Source organism: Giraffa tippelskirchi, chromosome 1, assembly GCF_054371585.1.
Source record: "Giraffa tippelskirchi isolate mGirTip1 chromosome 1, T2T-mGirTip1v1.2.pri, whole genome shotgun sequence".
NCBI lineage: Eukaryota > Metazoa > Chordata > Mammalia > Artiodactyla > Giraffidae > Giraffa > Giraffa tippelskirchi.
In genome coordinates this window covers 76418608-76439553 of record NC_137275.1, presented here as the reverse complement: position 1 = coordinate 76439553, position 20946 = coordinate 76418608, and the positions used below count along the sequence as shown (strand labels likewise).

The window sequence follows — 20946 nt, the reverse complement described above, 5'->3', positions numbered from 1 at the left end:
CTGTCTTAGCCACCAGGGAAGCCCACTTCCTTTACTACACCACCCATAAACACACACACACACACACACACACACACATACACATAATAAACTAGTAAGTCCCGTTTGATCCAGCACATGACATAAAACCCAGTAGCTTCTCAACAGATTATGTACTGACAGATAGATGGCTGGATGCCTGAGATCTAGTGTGGCTTAATGAAGTTTGTGTCCTTGTCATCTCATGCCTTGGCTAATGCAATAGTTTTTATCTCCTCTATTCTTTCATTTTTGCTTGGTTATTAAAAAAAATCATTTCTAGGTTTTCAAAAACTTAATTGGGATAAATATGTAACATAAAATTTACCATATTAGGCATTTTTAAATCAAGGTAGCACTTTTATAACATTATATAGTTTCACGTGTATCCTACATTTCAACCTCTGCATAGGGTGCTCAACACCAAAAACTTAGTTACCATCCATCTCCATGCTGTTGATCCCTTTTCCCCATTTCCCCATCCCCTTCTCCTCCTGTAACCACTACTCTGTTCTCTGTATCTAAGTGTATGTTTTTGTTTGCTTTTACATTTCACATATGACTGATATCATACAGTATTCATGCTTCTCCATCTGACTTGTTTCACTTAACATAATATCTTCAATGCCTATTCATGCTGTTGCATATGGCAAGGTTCCATTTTTTATGGCTGATATATATGGTGTACACACAACATCTCAACCCATTCATTCATAATAGGGCCCTTGGACTATTTCCTTACCTTGACTACTGTAAATAAAGCTGCACTGAATACAAGAGTGTGTATCTTTTTGAATTAGCATCTTCATACTCTTTGAAAAATACCTAGAAGTGAAATAGCTGGGTCATTTGGTAATTCTATTTTTAATTATTTGAGGAATCTCCATAACTGTCTTCCATAGAGGCTGTAGCAATTTACATTCCCACCATCAGTGCACAAGGGTCACCTTTTTTCCACATTGTCACCAGCACTGTTTTTCATGCCTTTTTGATAAAAGGCATCCTAATGTGCATGAGGTGACAACTCATTGTGAGTGTACAGTTCAGTGGTATTAAGAACCTTCACACTGTTGAATCTTCAGAATTCATTTCATCTCACAAAAACTGCACCTCTGTACCCATTAAACACCTCCTCATGTCCCCCTTTCCGTAGTTCTCAGTAGCATTATCCACAATAGCCAAAAGTTAGAAGCAACCCTGTGTCCATCAACAGATGAATGGATAAGCAAAATGTGGCACATACATACAGTAGAAGATTATTCAGCCTTAAAAAGGAAGAAAATTCAGACATATTGATGAACCTTTAAGATATTCTGCTAAGTGAAATAAGCCAGTCACAAAAAAGACATACTATGTGACTGCACTCATATGAGGTACTTAGAGTAGCCAGATTTACAGTCAGGAAATATTCTCTTACTTCTTTAGTGAGCTCCACATACAGTCATCAGATTAATGTATTTTAAACATCAAATGAATACCATTTCTCAATTTAAAAACTGTAACACCTTTTAATAAAATGATGAATTTATCATACGACTATTGACACAATGTTCAGAAACCTATACAATATAATCCCAAAATTGCTTTTATTTTTTTTGTTATTTTAAATTAGTTTATTATCTATTTTTTAACTTTACAATATTGTATTTGTTTTGCCATATATTGACCTGAATCCACCACAAGTGTACATGTGTTCCCCTTCCAGAACCCCCCTCCCACTTCCCTCCCCATCCCATCCCTCTGGGTCATCCCGGTGCACCAGCCCCGGGCACCCTGTATCATGCGTCGAGCCTGGACTGGCGATTCGTCTCACATATGATAACTTACATGCTTTAGTGACATTTTCCCATATCATCCTGCCCTCGCCCTCTCCCATAGAGTCCATAATACTGTTCTAATTATCTGTGTCTCTTTTGATGTCTCGCATACAGGGTAATCTTTATCGATTAACTAAATACCATATATATGTGTTAGTATACTGTACTGGTGTTTTTCTTTCTGGCTTACCTCACAAAAATAACCTAAGATCACACCACACAATGCTCCAATATCAACAAAATACTTCCCCGTTGTATCCCCTCCATATTACCCTTCTCACAATATTGCGTTCTTCTCTATTATTATTTCATCGCTACTCAAATTCAAAACCTTTTCTTATTTCTCCATTCAAATGCCATTACAATATTTTCAAACTTTTATTAAATAAATTACCTAGATGGAACTACAGAATTATGTGGTTAAATAAAGTGGATATATTTTAGATTTAAGTACCCTTTAATCCCTAGAAGACTTTGAGCTCTCTAATGGCAAAAACTAAGTCCTCTCAGTTCACTTCAGTCACTCAGTCGTGTCCGACTCTTTGCGACCCCATGAATTGCAGCACACCAGGCCATCCTGTCCATCACCAACTCCTGCAGTCTACCCAAACCCATGTCCATCGAGTCAGTGATGCCATCCAGGCATCTCATCCCCTGTCGTCCCCTTCTCCTCCCGCCCCCCCAATCCTTCCCAGCATTAGGGTCTTTTCCAATGAGTCACCTCTTCGCATCAGGTGGCCAAAGTATTGGAGTTTCAGCTTCAACATCAGTCCTTCCAATGAACATCCAGGACTGATCTCCCTTAGGATGGACTGGTTGGATCTCCCTGCAGTCGAAGGGACTCTCAAGAGTCTTCTCCGACACCACAGTTCAAAAGCATCAATTCTTCCACGCTCAGCTTTCTTCACCATCCAACTCTCACATCCATACATGACTACTGGAAAAACCATAGCCTTGACTAGACGGACCTTTGTTGGCAAAGGAATGTCTCTGTTTTTTAATATGCTATCTAGGTTGGTCATAACTTTCCTTCCAAGGAGTAAGCATCTTTTAATTTCATGGCTGCAATCACCGTCTGCAGTGATTTTGGAGCCCCAAAAAATAAAGTGTGATACTGTTTCCACTGTTTCCCCATCTATTTCCCATGAAGTGATGGGACCGGATGCCATGATCTTAGTTTTCTGAATGTTAAGCTTTAAGCCAACTTTTTCACTCTCCTCTTTCACTTTCATCAAGAGGCTCTTTAGTTCTTTACTTTCTGCCATAAGGGTGGTGTCATCTGCATATCTGACATTATTGAAATTTCTCCCGGCAGTCTTGATCCCAGCTTGTGTTTCTTCCAGTCCAGCGTTTCTCATGATGTACTCTGCATATAAGTTAAATAAGCAGGGTGACAATATACAGCCTTGACGTATGTATTCCTTTTCCTATTTGGAACCAGTCTGTTGTTCTGTGTCCACTTCTAACTGTTGCTTCCTGACCGGCACACAGTGCTCCATAAACCAAGAAAGTATATGATAACTGAAAAGTACATATATTTACAGAGTTCAAAATGATTACTAACTAGTTGTTGAACAAGATTTCAGCTTCCAGAGACCCATAAGTATGGGTTAATATATTAAACATTTTTAGATTTATTTTTGTAACTGATTTTTGTGTTTCCTCTTTAAGATATATGCTTTAGGGTGAACAGTTTATTCATCAGTGTTCTAAATTAATTCCAATCTCATTTGTTTTTTTCTAGGTCATCCACTTTAGTTTAGAGTAAATTGATACATGTAATCATCTTAGGATGGCTTTTCACATGACTCTCATCAAAGAATTACCAGCGAGAAAATTATTTTACCATTTCATTTGTGATACGGGGCTTCCCTTGTAGCTTAGCTGGTAAAGAATCTTCCTGCCATGCAGGAGACCCTGGTTCGATTCTTGGGTCAGGAAGATCCCCTGGAGAAGGGATAGGTTACCCACTCCAGTATTCTTGGGCTTCCCTGGTAGGCCATTACTTTCCCGACAAAGGTCTGTCTGGTAAAAGCTATGGTTTTTCCAATAGTCATGTATGAATGTGAGAGTTGGACCATAAAAAAAGCTGAATGCTGAAGAACTGATGTTTTTCGACTGTGGTATTGGAGAAGACTCTTGAGAGTCCCTTGGACTGCAAGATCAACCCAGTCAATCCAAAAGGAAATCAATCCTGAATATTCACTGGAAGGACTGATGCTGAAGCTCCAATATTTAGCCACCTGATGCGAAGACCTGACTCACTGGAAAAGACCCTGATGCTGAGAAAGATTGAAGGCAGGAGGAGAAGGGGATGACAGCGGATGAGATGGTTGGATGGCATCACCAACTCGATGGACATGAGTTTGAGCAAGCTCCAGGAGTTGGTGATAAATATAGAAACCTGGCATGCTGCAGTCCATGGTGTCGCAGACAGTTGGATACGAGTGAGCTACTGAAGTGAATTGATCTGTGACATGACCCTAATCCTAACACTGGTTTCATTTCATGGTGCTATAACTTAACCAGATCTGATTCATCCATAATAAAAATAGGTTGAACTTGATGTTCTCTAAGGCCTCTTTTAACTTGGAATAATTCCCAGTCATTATAATAATAATAAAAAAATGACAGTTTTTTGTTTTTTGTTTTTTTGCTGGAGTGCGTTTATATTAACATAACTGTTTCTTTCTTTGGTTAAGTACTAGTCTCATTATTTGTTTTCAATGTGTATAAACTTTCATTCATATTTTGAGTAATGAAGTTATATCACTATTTAATATTAAATAAAACATATACAAATCATGTGTTGTGTTAAGCCACACTAGTCATTTATGAACAATTTTTATTTATATATTAAACTATGGATTCAAGTATAATTAAGAAACAGAACCAAAAGGTTAATTTCTGAAGGGCATATTACCTCTATACTTTAAATTTTATAATTAAAAAAAAGACAATATAGGAATTGCTTTCTGGAAGGATAATGGGTTTCTTGGAGCAAGAATATTTTAGGAAGATTAACTAGATTCATTTGCTCCCACTATCTCCTCCAAAAATAGACAAGAGATCACACATCCTATAAAATGATATGGAGCTGTACCTTATAAGATGCTAGAATTTCAAACTAAACTTTTACAGTTATTTATAGGCAAAGTCTGAGTTTATCTCCTGCAATACCTTGTAGCTGACAATTCATCAAAATTTGTACTAGCTAAAACATATTGCTTTATAAGTTACATTAGAACATCTAAAAATTGCTAAAGGAAAATGGTTAAGTCATTTAAACTGAAATGAATTTTGAGAAACAGATCATGGTTAAAATTAAATATTCCACCTCTTGCAATCTCACCTGCTTCAGAGAGAAAATGAAATATACAATAAAATAACAAAAACAGCAGGAGCATTCTATCTGCAGAATCATTTGCAACAATGATTAAAATGCTGTATGCATAAGGTAAAGCTTTGAAATATGTTTCATACAAGAAAAAAGTCTGAAAAGCTTTTATCGTTTGAAAAGGATCATTTAAAATGGGCCATCTTAAAAGAAATGTATGTACTAATAAGTTAGAAAAGAAAATGCAGACTCTATGATTTTTTATAAGCAAATTTCCCATAGAAGACATATAAAACATTCTAGATTTTGAATAATGTTCCAATTTACTCTTAAAGCTGAGTAATGCAGATGACCAAAAACATATGAAATATGTGAAATCATTTATTTTTATTCCAAATCACCATAACCTCTGAGGCTTTAGCTGTGCAATGTGAAAGCCACTACCAACTATAGCTAATTTTCTAGATATAAGTGAAAATAAACATATGTTTTAGGGCTTGGAGACCTGGTTTTAGAAGTTCTAAAAGCTAACCTTAATTTTCCTATACCCTCAATTCCTCCATTTGGGAAGACTGACATCGTCATAGAAACTGCAGATGTTGGAAGGTCTACTTGGAGTTGTGAAGAATGATGGAAGCAACCGGCATGCCATGCAGAGCAGCCAAGACAACCTAGATGTCAATGTGGTGGCAGATGTCTATGCCAGATGGCTCTAATATTAACCAACATGTTTCTCTGCATACAATCTAAATTACTTTTAGGGGGGATAGACAAAAACTAAACAAACCACAAACGTTTTGTGTTTCTTAGATTAGGTTTTATAAATAATTCTGTTAGGTACAACAACTAAGATTCAGTTTAAAAAATTAACAACAAAAAATGATGCTGTCATGTTTCTTGAAGTTGCATCAAAAAACTGGAAAAGTTTTCATTATACAAATTATCCTCAAGTTTTTAGTATCATCATATTAAGTTTAAAAGTGCTACTAAGAAGATTAAGACAAAATACCTCTTTTGCCAATATCTCAAAGAAATAGCAACCAAAAATTTATTTAGTAATTAACTTACACACACACACACTTTCTAAAATATATGGGGTAGTTACTATAGTATAGTATAATATAATATAGTATTATATATACATAATGTAGAGATAATATATAATATATATGATATAGAGTATAATATATATACATTTTGTCATATATATATTATAGTGCATGTATATATGTACATGTATATATAGTATAGTTTAGTATAATATATGACTTCCCAGGAGGAGTAGTGGTAAAGAATCTACCTGTCGATGCAGGAGGTGCAAGAGACATGAGTTAGATCCCTAGGTCGTGAAGACTCCCTGGAGTAGAAAATGGCAACCCACTCCAGTATTTTTGCGTGGAAAACTCCATGGACAGAGGAGCCTGGTGGGCTACAGTTCATAGGGTCGCAAGTCATCCAGACATGACTGAGTGTGCACACACACACAGTATAACACTGTACAGTATAATATATGGGATAGTTATTATAGTCACAGAAAATTTCTAAATTTTAAAATATATTATTTGCCAAACCATTACTTAATGTAACATTTTAATGGTTCTGTTCTTCCATGTTACCAGATTAAGTGCTTTCAAAGACACTTGGGAGTCTAGCTGTATCTGAAATCCCCTGTTCTAAAACAAATCTTTCTCTTAATCTGATAATAATGAATGTGCAAATTACTCAAATTTATCATCAAGGTATTAGGAAATTTTCCCTGGTGGCTCAGATGGTAAAGAATCTGCCTGCAATGCAGGAGATCCAGGTTCAATCCGTGGGTCAAGAAGATCCCCTGGAGAAGGAAATAGCTGCTCACTCCAGTATTCTTGCCTGGAAAATTCCATGGACAGAGAAGCCTGGCAGGCTATAGTACACATGGTTGCAAAGAGTCAGACACGACTCAGCAACTAACACTTCATGGTTATATAGTAAAATAAATATCATAGATTAAAATTATCTATCATATATTTACAGTTGAAATTGGTTGCTTTGAAATAACATCTAAAGGCAAAGTAGGAGATAGCTAGTTAAGATACATATTATAAGCATATTGCACTGTTCCTTCCCCACATGAATCACTCTTTTATAAGTACAGAGCACCTTAAATTACAGGATAAGAGATCCAGAGTTCCCTGTTATAGACAAAATGAAACCTAAGACTTTCAATGTTATCAGTTATCACAAATGCAATGCTATAAAACCAGAGACAGACTTTCCCAACTTAAAGAGTTTTGCTTATAACTGGTATTTTTTGCCTACCATTGGGGGTTAAGACAGTAGAGAATTCCATAGACAGAGGAGCCTGGTGAGCTGGGAATTCTGTAATACTGGAGTGGGCAGCTGTTACTTTCTCCAGTGGATCTTCACAACCCAGGAATGGAACCAGGGTCTCCTGAACTGTAGGCAGATTCTTTACCAGCTGAGCTACCAGGGAAGCCAATACTTAATATAATATGCAACAATGAAGAACTGAAAGCTTTTCCTCTAAGATGTGGAACAAGACAAGATTGGCTCTTCTCACCATTTCTATTCAACATAGAATCAGAAGTCCTAGTCAGAGCATTACACAAGAAAAATAAATAAAATGCATCCAAATTGGAGAGGAAGAAGGAAAACTGTCTCTGTGTGCAGATGACATGATCTTATATACAGAAAGCCCTAAGTACTTTACAAAAACAAACAAAAAAAACTGTTAAATAATAAACAGATTCTTAAAACTGCAGAATGTAAAAAGTCAGTTGCATTTCTCTACAGTAAAAACAAACCATTTAAAAAAGAAAGAAGACAATCCCATTTACAATATAATCAAAATAATAAAATACTTAGAAGTAAATTTAAACAAGGAGATGAAAGGTCTCTGAACTGTAACCGGCCTATCCCCTGTCGGCCGCTGCCCCGGCCCCCGGCCAGGCCTAGCCCCTCTCGGCAGCCGCCCCCGGCCCCCAGCCAGGCCTAGCCCCTCTCGGCCGCCCCCGGCCGCCGCCCCCGGCCCCCGGCCCCCGGTCCGGCCTAGGCCCTGACATCCTGGAATGTGAAGTCAAGTGGGCCTTGGAAAGCATCACTACGAACAAAGCTAGTGGAGGTGATGGAATTCCAGTTGAGCTATTTCAAATCCTCAAAGATGATGCTGTGAAAGTGCTGCACTCGATATGCCAGCAAATCTGGAAAACTCAGCAGTGGCCACAGGACTGGAAAAGGTCAGTTTTCGTTCCAATCCCAAAGAAAGGCAATGCCAAAGAATGCTCAAACTACCGCACAATTGCACTCATCTCACATGCTAGTAAAGTAATGCTCAAAATTCTCCAAGCCAGGCTTCAGCAATACATGAACCGTGAACTTCCAGATGTTCAAGCTGGTTTTAGAAAAGGCAGAGGAACCAGAGATCAAATTGCCAATATCCGCTGGATCATCGAAAAAGCAAGAGAGTTCCAGAAAAACATCTATTTCTGCTTTATTGACCAAGCCAAAGCCTTTGACTGTGTGGATCACAATAAACTGTGGAAAATTCTGAAAGAGATGGGAATACCAGACCATCTGACCTGTCTCTTGAGAAACCTGTATGCAGGTCAGGAAGCAACAGTTAGAACTGGACATGGAACAACAGACTGGTTCCAAATAGGAAAAGGAGTACGTCAAGGCTGTATATTGTCACCCTGCTTATTTAACTTATATGCAGAGTACATCATGAGAAACGCTGGGCTGGAAGAAACACAAGCTGGAATCAAGATTGCCAGGAGAAATATCAATAACCTCAGATATGCGGATGACACCACCCTTATGGCAGAGAGTGAAGAAGAACTAAAGAGCCTCTTGATGAAGGTGAAGGAGGAGAGTGAAAAAGTTGGCTTAAAGCTCAACGTTCAGAAAACTAAGATCATGGCATCTGGTCCCATCACTCCATGGGAAATAGATGGGAAACAGTGGAAACAGTGTCAGACTTTATTTTTTTGGGCTCCAGAATCACTGCTGATGGTGACTGCAGCCATGAAATCAAAAGACGCTTACTCCTTGAAAGGAAGGTTATGGCCAACCTAGATAGCATATTTAAAAGCAGAGATATTACTTTGCCAACAAAAGTCCGTCTAGTCAAGGCTATGGTTTTTCCAGTGGTCATGTATGGATGTGAGAGTTGGACGGTGAAGAAAGCTGAGCGCCGCAGAATTGATGCTTTTGAGCTGTGGTGTTGGAGAAGACTCTTGAGAGTCCCTTGGACTGCACGGAGATCCAATCAATCCATCCTAAAAGAGATCAATCCTGGGTGTTCATTGGAAGGTCTAATGTTGAAGCTGAAACTCCAATACTTTGGCCACCTCATGCGAAGGGTTGACTCATTGGAAAAGACCCTAATGCTGGGTAGGATTGGGGGCGGGAGGAGAAGGGGACGACAGAGGATGAGATGGTTGGATGGCATCACCGACTCGATGAACATGGGTTTGGGTAGACTCCGGGAGTTGGTGATTGACAGAGAGGCCTGGCGTGCTGCAATTCATGGGGTCGCAAAGAGTCGGACACGACTGAGCGACTGAACTGAACTGAACTGAAACCCATAAAACACTGATGAAAAAAATTGAAGAAGACACAAATATATGAAAAGACACTCTGCATTTATGGACTGGAATAAATAGTACTGTTGAAATACCCATACTCTATCAAGGTTTCAATGATATTTTTCACATTTTTTTAAAAAAATCCTAAAATTAATACAGAAACCCCAAAAACTCTGAATAGCTAAGCAATCTTAAGTACAAACCTGGATGTGTTACACTTCCTGATTTCAAACTATATAACAAAGCTATCATAAGCAAAACAATATGATATTGCCATAATAGAAGCATGTATTAAATTCTGGTAATGTATGACTTTTTAGTTTTTTCTGGTCTTTAGAAATTCATATAATTCATACTATTATTTTTTAAATTTTATCAAATTTAAATAGCATGTAATGACTTCTAAATATGCAAGATGAAAAAAACAGTGTATCTATATCCCTTTTGGATTCTCCCCTCTACCTCATAATTTTGAATTTGTATTTATTTTTATCATTATTAGTATTATTATTGGTACAGTTTCCAGACTTATAATATTTATTTTCTGTATTACCCTCTAACAAATAAAGTATTGTCAACCAAAAGGAGGGATAAAATTTTGCTTAAAATTAAACACAAAGAAAGAAATGAGCAAGCTTTAAACATACACACAAGGGAACACATATGTGGGCATTCACACACATATATTTTCAATATACCCTATTCTCCTTTTTTGAAAAGCAAAATTATCTTATTCATTCATATCCTGGTTGGCAGGATTTCGTTTTTGTTTTTGTTTTTGCTCAAAGTGATCATGAATGTCATCTTGTCTTAGTCTCCATTCGGATGAGCACTTTGATTGCCTCTATTTGAATGACAACTTATATGTGTGTAAACTCTTAGATTATAAATACATTTTGTCCCTCAGAACTTTGTATGTATTAATTTACTATCTTATGGCATTAGGTATTCTTCTGTAGAGACCTTAGAACCATTAGAGTGTTTCCTCTTTGAAAAAGATTTGAGATTAATGCCTGAAAACTTGTAGAATTCTTTCTTAATTCTTAAAATTCAGAAATCTTACAGGTAATCCCTGTTAAGCAATTTGTATCAAATTTCCTGAAATACTGTACAAGCTTTTAATCCAAACTCTTATTTTTTTCCTGATTTCTGTAGTTTTCTATGATAGTAATTATCTGAGAACTTCTTTTTCTGTTCAAATTTGTTCACTCCTTTGCTTCATGGAATCCATCATGTTCATTTCACATGCTATTGGGCATTGAGTTTGTCCTTTCTAAGTGTTTTAATTTTCGTTACTGACATATCCTTTTTAGTTCAACAGCCTTCAATTGGACTGTTCTCTGAAACTTTTCATCTCTGTCATCAACTCAGTTTTCAGACACACTTTTCATATTCATTATTATGTTTAAAAAATTAATTCTGCCAATATCTTGCTGGTTTTTACTTCATTTTATATTCTTAGCTCCATAAATTGTTTTTTTCTGTTTATTTTTTATCTTTGATGTCTTATTTTACAATTAATTTCTTCTTTGCATTTCTCTTTCAGTTCTTCTTTCCTTGGGCTTTCCTAAACATGAAATACGATTAGCTACATCTTCATAAGCACTGGCAATATGCCAGTTACTAGTCTTCATATAATAATACGTTTAATTTTCCCACAAAAAAAATTCTGAAGAAAAATGCTAGTGTTACACTTGTATTAGACATGACAAAACCAAAAACAATCAATTAATTAAATAAACATAAGACCACCTGACCTGTCTCTTGAGAAACCTGTATGCAGGTTAGGAAGCAACAGTTAGAACTGGAAATGGAACAACAGACTGGTTCCAAATAGGAAGAGGAGTACGTCAAGGCTGTATACTGTCACCCTGCTTATTTAACTTATACGCAGAGTACATCATGAGAAATGCTGGGTTGGAGGAAGCACAAACTAGAATCAAGATTGCCAGGTGAAATATCAATAACCTCAGATATGCAGATGACACCACCCTTATGGCAGAAAGTGAAGAAGAACTAAAGAGCCTCTTGATGAAAGTGAAAGAGGAGAGTAAAGAAGTTGGCTTAAAGCTCAACATTCAGAAAACTAGGATCATGGCATCTGGTCCCAACACTTCATGGGAAATAGGTGGGAAAACAGTGGAAACAGAGGCTGACTTGATTTTTCTGGGCTCCAAAATCACTGCAGATGGTGATTGCAGCCATGAAATTAAAAGACGCTTACTCCTTGGAAGGAAAGTTATGATCAACCTAGACAGCATATTAAAAAGCAGAGACATTCCTTTGCCAACAAAGGTCCATCTAGTCAAAGGTATGGTTTTTCCAGTGGTCATGTACAGATGTGAGAGCTTGACTATAAAGAAAGCTGAGCACTGAAGAATTGATGCTTTTGAACTGTGGTGTTGGAGAAGACTCTTGAGGGTCCCTTCGACTGTAAGGAGATCCAACCAGTTCATCCTAAAGGAGATCAGTCCTGGGTATTCATAGGAAGGACTGATGTTGCAGCTGAAACTCCAATACTTTGGCCACCTGATGCGAAGAGGTGACTCATTGGAAAAGACCCTGATGCTGGGGAAGCTTGAGGGCAGGAGGAGAAGGGGACGATAGAGGATGAGATGGTGGGATGGCCTCATTGACACAATGGACATGGGTTTGGGTGAATTCCTGGCGTTGGTGATGGACAGGGAGGCCTGGTGTGCTGCGATTCATGGGATCGCAAGGAGTCAGAATGACTTAACGACTGAACTGAACTGAACTTGCCTAAGATTACACTGGTTCTGGCATTGAACCCCATTAGTCCAGCTTAGGAAGACTGAGCATTTATTTAATAAACTAAAATGCATGGTATTTCTGTGAAATGTTTCTCCTGCTTTTGTTGGTGTTCTTGTTGTTCCTGTTGTCCAGAACGAAACAGTTATCCTTCTTCCAGAATGCATTTTGGATGCTTGTCTGTTTATTCTATTCTTTGTTCCTTTCTTTCATCTTTCTGATTTTGTAATAGTAGATAACTACCATTTTCTCATTTACTTTTATATCTCATTCTTCTTTTAAAGTTGCCAATTCTGCTGGTGCCAGGAAGAAAGGAAGAGAGCTCAGACTGCTTGTCTAGGTTAGCCTTGCTGGTTGAGTTGCAGCTCATAGACTTCGGCTAACTTGTTATTAATTCCTTAAGAGCACAGAATAATCCTAACAAGATGCAAAAATCAATGGCTGAGAAAAAGACAAAGCAAACTTCTGAGCAGAATGTGAGTGAGGTGAGTGGCTTTTAAAATGCCTCGACAGAGCGGGGCTAAGATGGCGGAGGAATAGGACGGGGAGACCACTCTCTCCCCCACAAATTTATCAAAAGAACACCTGAACGCTGAGCAAACTTCACAAAACTACTTCTGAACGCTGGCAGAGGACATCAGGCATCCAGAAAAACAGCGCATTATCTTCGAAAGGAGGTAGGAGAAAATATAAAAGATAAAAAGAGAGACAAAAGAGTTAGGGACGGAGACCCGTCCCGGGGAGGGAGTTGTAGAAAAGGAGAAGTTTCCAAACACCAGGAAACCATCTCACCGGCGGGTTTGGGGGATGATTTCGAATCTCGGAGGGCAACATAACTGGGAGAAAAAATAAATAAAACCCACAGATTACGTGCCTAAAGGCAACTCCCGGCAAAGAACCCCAGACGCTCGCATCCGCCACCAGCAAGTGGGGGCTGAACGGAGAGGAGCGGGCAGCACTGCTTAGGGTAAGGACCGGGCCGAATGCCCTGAGGGCAGTCTGAGGGAGCTAACGTGAGATAGCAACCTAAACTGTGGGACAGCCAGAGAGAGAGAACCATCCCACCAAAAGCCCAAATCTAAGGAATTGCCGGCCCGCTCACAGAACAAAGGACTGAGCGATACCAGAGGAGAGCTAGCGGGCTGCGGACCGCCCCATTCCCCTGCCGGACTCAGCGGGCAGGCGGGACCAGCCAGAGCTAGAAAGGGGCAAACTCGGCCCCAGAGAGGGCACCCCCTACCAAACTGCAAACAGGCTTCCAGTTTCTAAGCAAAGACTGCCTGAGATCTCGGAGGGTCGACAGCCGCAGGGACGGTCGAAGCCAGAGACCAGCTCCCCAGAACTAACACAAAGCACACCAGAGCCGGGCGCGCCCTTAAACCAAGGCGGGGACCAGGGAGGTGATAAGCCGCACGGCCCCAACAGGGGAGAGTGCGCTAGCCAAACTCCTGGCTGCCTGAGCTGCTCCGACTGGGAACGGCACAAACCACGGGACCAACCGAGTCTGCGCCTTTGTGGAGTACCCGGGAACCTGAACCTGAGAGGCTTAGACCTGGGAAGTTCACGCATCTCAGGGCCCACTCCCCGGCCAGTAACCTGAAGCCTGAGCAAGGTAGACTGGGAAAGCACACACGCCGTGAGCGGGGGCGAACCTAGTGCGGCCGAGACACTGCAAGCTCTCCACACACACGCCAGTGATATTGGTTTGCAGTGTTCCTTCCTCCCCAGAGCAGGACTGAACAAGCGAACCTAAAGAGACCACCTCCGCCCCTTTGTGGCAGGGCGGAAATTAGACACTGAAGAGACCTGCAAACAGAAGCCAAATAAACAGAGGGAAGCGCTTTGGAAGTGACAGGCCAACAGATTAAAATCCCTTAAGTTATCACCGACTGCATTGAAAGGGGACTATAGATCTTGAAAAGTATAAGCAGGAACAAGGATCTATCTGAAACTGAACAGATCCCACACTGCTCACAACAGCTCCAGAGAAAGTCCTGGATATATTTTTACTATTATCATTTTTTTTTCTTTTTAATTTTTTTAAATTTTTATTTTTTTCTTTAAGTCCTCTATTACACCTTTAATTTTCATTTTTATAACCCACTATTACCTTGCAAAAAAAAAACCCTATTTTTAAAGCAAACTGCATACATATATCTTATATTTTTTGTGATTTTGTTTTCTTTTTTTTTATATTGTATTTTTTAAGAGTCTAACCTCTACTCTAGATTTTTAATCTTTGTTTTTCATAGTTGATATCAATTTTGTACATTTAAGAATCTAATCTTTAGTACCCATTTTTACTCAGGAGTGTGATTACTGGCTTGATTACCCTCTCCCCCTATTGACGCTCTTTCTTCTCCCCCAGGGAACCTCTATCTCCCACCCTCCTCCTTCTCTTCTCAACCCAATTCTGTGAATCTCTGAGGGTGTTCTGGGCACCGGAGAACACTTCGGGAACAGAATACTGCCCAGATCTCTCTTTCCCCTCTTGATTCCTCCCTTTCTACTCATGCTCACCTCTATTACCTTCCTCCACCCTCTCTATGTATCTCTGTGAACCGCTCTGAGGGTTCCAGACTGTAGAGAGCACAGAGGGAATTGCTTACTGGCTAGACTCCTCTCTCTCCACATTTGAGTCCCCCTCTTCTCCTCCTGGTCACCTCAACACCCCCCCCATCACCTCTCCATGGAACTCAGCGAACTTCTCTGGGTATCCCTCACTGTGGAGAATCTTTTCACCATTAACCTAAAAGTTTTATTATCGATGCTGTATGGATGGAGAAGTCTTGAGGCTACTGCAAGAATAAGACTGAAAGCCAGAGGAAAAATTAATTAATAAGAGATCATCCAAAAGCCTCCACATATACACTGAAACCAAGCTCCACCCAAGAGCCAATAAGTTCCAGAACAAGACATACAATGCACCTTCTCCAGCAACGCAGGAACATAGCCCTGAGCATCAATATACAGGCTGCCCAGAGGCATACCAAATCCATAGACATCTCAAAACTCAATACTGGACACTCCATTGCACTCTAGAGAGAAGAAATCCAGATCCACCCACCAGAACACCGACACAAGCTCCCCCAACCAGGAAGCCTTGAAAAGCCACCCGTCCAACCCGACCCACAGTGAGGAACCTCCACAATAAAAGAGGAACTTCAATCTACCAGAATAGAGAAAGGCCACGCCAAACACAGCAATCTAAACAAGATGAAAAAGCAGAGAAATACTCAGCAAGTACAGGAAAATGATAAATGCCCATGAAACCAAACAAAAGAGGAGGACATAGAGAATCTATCTGAAAAAGAATTTAGAATAATGATAATAAAAATGATCCAAAATCTTGAAAACAAAATGGAGTTCCAGATAAATAGCCTGGAGACAAGGATTGAGAAGATGCAAGAAATGTTTATCAAGGACTTAGAAGAAACAAAAAGGAGTCAATATATAATGAATAATCAAATAAAGGAGATAAAAGACACTCTGGAGGGAACCAACAGTAGAATAACAGAGGCAGAAGATAGGATAAGTGAGGTAGAAGATAGAATGGTGGAAATAAACGAAGCAGCAGGAAAAAAGAAAAAAGAATCAAAAGAAATGAGGAAACCCTCAGGGACCTCTGGGACAATATGAAATGCCCCAACATTCGAATCATAGGAGTCCCAGAAGAAGAAGATAAAAGGAAAGGCCATGAAAAAATACTCGAGGAGATAATAGTTGAAAATTTCCCTAAAATGGGGAAGGAAAGAGTCACAGAAGTCCAAGAAACCCAGAGAGTCCCAAACAGGGTAAACCCAAGGAGAAACACCCCAAGACACATATTAAGCAAATTAACAAAGATCAAACACAAAGAACAAATATTAAAAGCAGCAAGGGAAAAACAACAAATAACACACAAGGGGATCCCCATAAGGATAACAGCTGATCTTTCAATAGAAACTCTTCAGGCTACAAGGGAATGGCAGGACATACTTAAAGTAATGAAAGAGAATAATCTACAACCCAGATTACTGTACCCAGCAAGGATCTCATTCAGATATGAAGGAGAATTCAAAAGCTTTACAGACAAGCAAGAACTAAGGGAATTCAGCACCACCAAACCAGCTCTCCAACAAATGCTAAAGGATCTTCTCTAAACAGGAAACACAGAAAGGATGTTTAAACACGAACTCAAAACAACAAAGTAAATGGCAACGGGATCATACTTATCAATAATTACCTTAAATGTAAATGGGTTGAATGCCCCAACCAAAAGACAAAGACTGGCTGAATGGATACAAAAACAAGACCCCTATATATGCTGTCTACAAGAGACCCACTTCAAAACTAGGGACACATACAGACAGAAAGTGAACGGATGGAAAAACATATTTCACGCAAACGGAGACCAAAAGAAAGCAGGAGTCGCAATACTCATTTCAGATAAAATAGACTTTAAAATAAAGGCTGTGAAAAGGGACAAAGAAGGACACTACATAATGATCAAAGGATATATCCAAGAAGAAGATGTAACAATTATAAATATATATGCACCCAACATAGGAGCACCACAATATGTAAGGCAAATACTAACAAGTATGAAAGGGGAAATTAACAATAACAAAATAATAGTGGGAGACTTTAATACTCCACTCACACATATGGATAGATCAACTAAACAGAAAATTAACAAGGAAACACAAACTTTAAATGATACAATAGACAAGTTAGATTTAATTGATATTTACAGGACTTTCCACCCCAAAACACTCAATTTCACCTTTTTCTCAAGTGCACACAGAACTTTCTCCAGGAGAGATCACATCCTGGGCCATAAATTTAGCCTTGGTAAATTCAAAAAAATTTAAATCATCCCAGTCATCTTCTCTGACCACAATGCAGTAAGATTAGACCTCAATTACAGGAAAAAAACTATTAAAACTTCCAACATATGGAGGCTAAACAACACATTTCTGAATAACCAACAAATCACAGAAGAAATCAAAAAGGAAATCAAATTATGCATAGAAACGAATGAAAATGAAAACACAACAACGCAAAACCTATGGAACACTGTAAAAGCAATGGTAAGGGGAAGGTTCATAGCAATACAGGCGTACCTCAAGAAACAAGAAAAAAAAATCAAATAAATAACATAACTCTACACCTAAAGCAACTAGAGAAGGAAGAAATGAAGAACCCCAGTGTCAGTAGAAGGAAAGAAATCTTAAAAATTAGGGCAGAAATAAATGCAAAAGAAACAAAAGAGACCACAGCAAAAATCAACAAAACTAAAAGCTGGTTTTTCGAGAAGATAAACAAAATTGACAAGCCATTAGCCAGACTCATCAAGGAACAAAGGGAGAAGAATCAGATCAACAAAATTAGAAATGAAAATGGAGAAATCACAACAGACTACACAGAAATACAAAGGATCATAAGAGACTACTACCAACAGCTATATGCCAATAAAATGGACAACTTAGAAGAAATGGACAAATTCTTAGAAAAGTATAACTTTCCAAAACTGAACCAGGAAGAAATAGAAGATCTTAACAGATCCATCACAAGCACGGAAATCGAAACTGTAATCAGCAATCTTCCAGCAAACAAAAGCCCAGGACCAGATGGCTTCACAGCTGAACTCTACCAAAAATTTAGCGAAGAGCTAACACCTATCCTACTCAAACTCTTCCAGAAAATTGCAGAAGATGGGAAACTTCCAAACTCATTCTATGAGGCCACCATCACCCTAATTCCAAAACCAGACAAAGATGCCACAAAAAAAGAAAACTACAGGCCAATATCACTGATGAACATAGATGCAAAAATCCTTAATAAAATTCTAACAAACAGAATCCAACAACATATTAAAAAGATCATACATCATGACCAAGTGGGCTTTATCCCAGGAATGCAAGGTTTTTTTAACATCCGCAAATCATTCAATGTAATACACCACATTAACAAATTGAAAGATAAAAATCATATGATTATCTCAATAGATGCAGAAAAAGCCTTTGACAAAATTCAGCATCCATTTATGATAAAAACCCTGCAGAAAGCAGGAATAGAAGGAACATACCTCAACCTAATAAAAGCTATATATGACAAAACCACAGCAAACATTATCCTCAATGGTGAAAAATTGAAAGCATTTCCCCTAAAGTCAGGAACAAGACAAGGATGCCCACTTCACCACTACTATTCAACATAGTTTTGGAAGTTTTGGCCACAGCAATCAGAGTGGAAAAAGAAATAAAAGGAATCCAGATAGGAAAAGAAGAATTAAAACTCTCACTGTTTGCAGATGACATGATCCTCTACATAGAAAACCCTAAAGATTCTACCAGAAAATTACTAGAGCTAATCAATGAATATAGTAAAGTTGCAGGATATAAAATTAACACACAGAAATCCCTTCCATTCCTATACACCAATAATGAGAAAACAGAAAGAGAAATTAAGGAAGCAATACCATTCACCATTGCAACAAAAAGAATAAAATACTTAGGAATATATCTACCTAAAGAAACAAAAGACTTATATATAGAAAACTATAAAACACTGATGAAAGAAATCAAAGAGGACACAAACAGATGGAGAAATATACTGTGTTCATGGATTGGAAGAATTAATATAGTAAAAATGAGTATACGACCCAAAGCAATCTATAGATTCAATGCAATCCCTATCAAGCTACCAACGGCATTTTTCACAGAACTAGAACAAATCATTTCACAATTTGTATGGAAATATAAGAATCCTCAAATAGCCAAAGCAATCTTGAGGAAGAAGAATGGAACTGGAGGAATCAACCTGCCTGACTTCAGGCTCTACTACAAAGCCACAGCCATCAAGACAGTATGGTACTGGCACAAAGATAGAAATATAGATCAATGGAACAAAATAGAAAGCCCAGAGATAAATCCACGCACCTATGGACACCTTATCTTCGACAAAGGAGGCAAGAATATACAATGGAGAAAAGACAATCTCTTTAACAAGTGGTGCTGGGAAAACTGGTCAACCACTTGCACAAGAATGAAATTAGAACACTTTCTAACACCATACACGAAAATAAACTCAAAATGGATTAAAGGTCTAAACGTAAGACCAGAAACTATAAAACTCCTAGAGGAAAATATAGGCAAAACACTCTCCGACATAAATCACAGCAGGATCCTCCATGACCCACCTCCCAGAATATTGGAAATAAAAGCAAAAATAAACAAATGGGACCTAATTAAAATTAAAAGCTTTTGCACAACAAAGGAAACTATAAGCAAGGTGAAAAGACAGCCTTCAGAATGGGAGAAAATAATAGCAAACGAAGCAACAGACAAACAATTAATCTCAAAAATATACAAGCAACTTCTGCAGCTGAATTCCAGAAAAATAAACGACCCAATCAAAAAATGGGCCAAAGAACTAAACAGACATTTCTCCAAAGAAGACATACAGATGGCTATCAAACACATGAAAAGATGCTCAACATCACTCATTATTAGAGAAATGCAAATCAAAACCACAATGAGGTACCATTTCACACCAGTCAGAATAGCTGCTATCCAAAAGTCTACAAGCAATAAATGCTGGAGAGGGTGTGGAGAAAAGGGAACCCTCTTACACTGTTGGTGGGAATGCAAACTAGTACAGCCACTATGGAGAACAGTGTGGAGATTCCTTAAAAAACTGGGAATAGCACTGCCATATGACCCAGCAATCCCACTGCTGGGCATACACACCGAGGAAACCAGAATTGAAAGAGACACGTGTACCCCAATGTTCTCGCAGCACTGTGTACAATAGCCAGGACATGGAAGCAACCTAGATGTCCCTCAGCAGACGAATGGATAAGGAAGCAGTGGTACATATACACAATGGAATATTACTCAGCCATTAAAAATATACATTTGAATCGGTTCTATTGAGATGGATGAAACTGGAGCCCATTATACAGAGTGAAGTAAGCCAGAAAGAAAAATACCAATACAGTATACTAATGCATATATACAGAATTTGAAAGACGGTAACGATAACCCTATATGCGAGACAGAATAAGAGACACAGATGCATAGTACAGTCTTATGGACTCTGAGGGAGAAGGTGAGGGTGGGACTTTCTGAGAGAATAGCATTGAAACATGTATATTATCATATGTGAAACAGAACACCATTCCAGGTTCGATGCATGAGGCAAATGCTCAGGGCTGGGGCAATGGGATGACCCAGAGGGATGGGATGGGGAGGGAGGTGGGAGCAGGGTTCAGGATGGGGAACACATGTTAACCCATAGCTGGTTCATGTCAATGTATGGCAAAAACCACTACAATATTGTAAAGTAATTAGCCCCAACTAAAATAAATAAATTTATCAAAAAAAATACAATAAAATAAAATGCCTTGACAAACTAAAATAAATAAATAAATAAA

The 20946-nt window shown here is 38.6% G+C and overlaps 1 protein-coding gene across 5 annotated transcripts in view; it reads right to left on the bottom strand.

Annotated features, from left to right (window-relative positions):
• Positions 1 to 20946, bottom strand: part of CCSER1 (coiled-coil serine rich protein 1) — a 1336256-nt gene that overhangs the window by 1093990 nt on the left and 221320 nt on the right. The window lies entirely within an intron of this gene.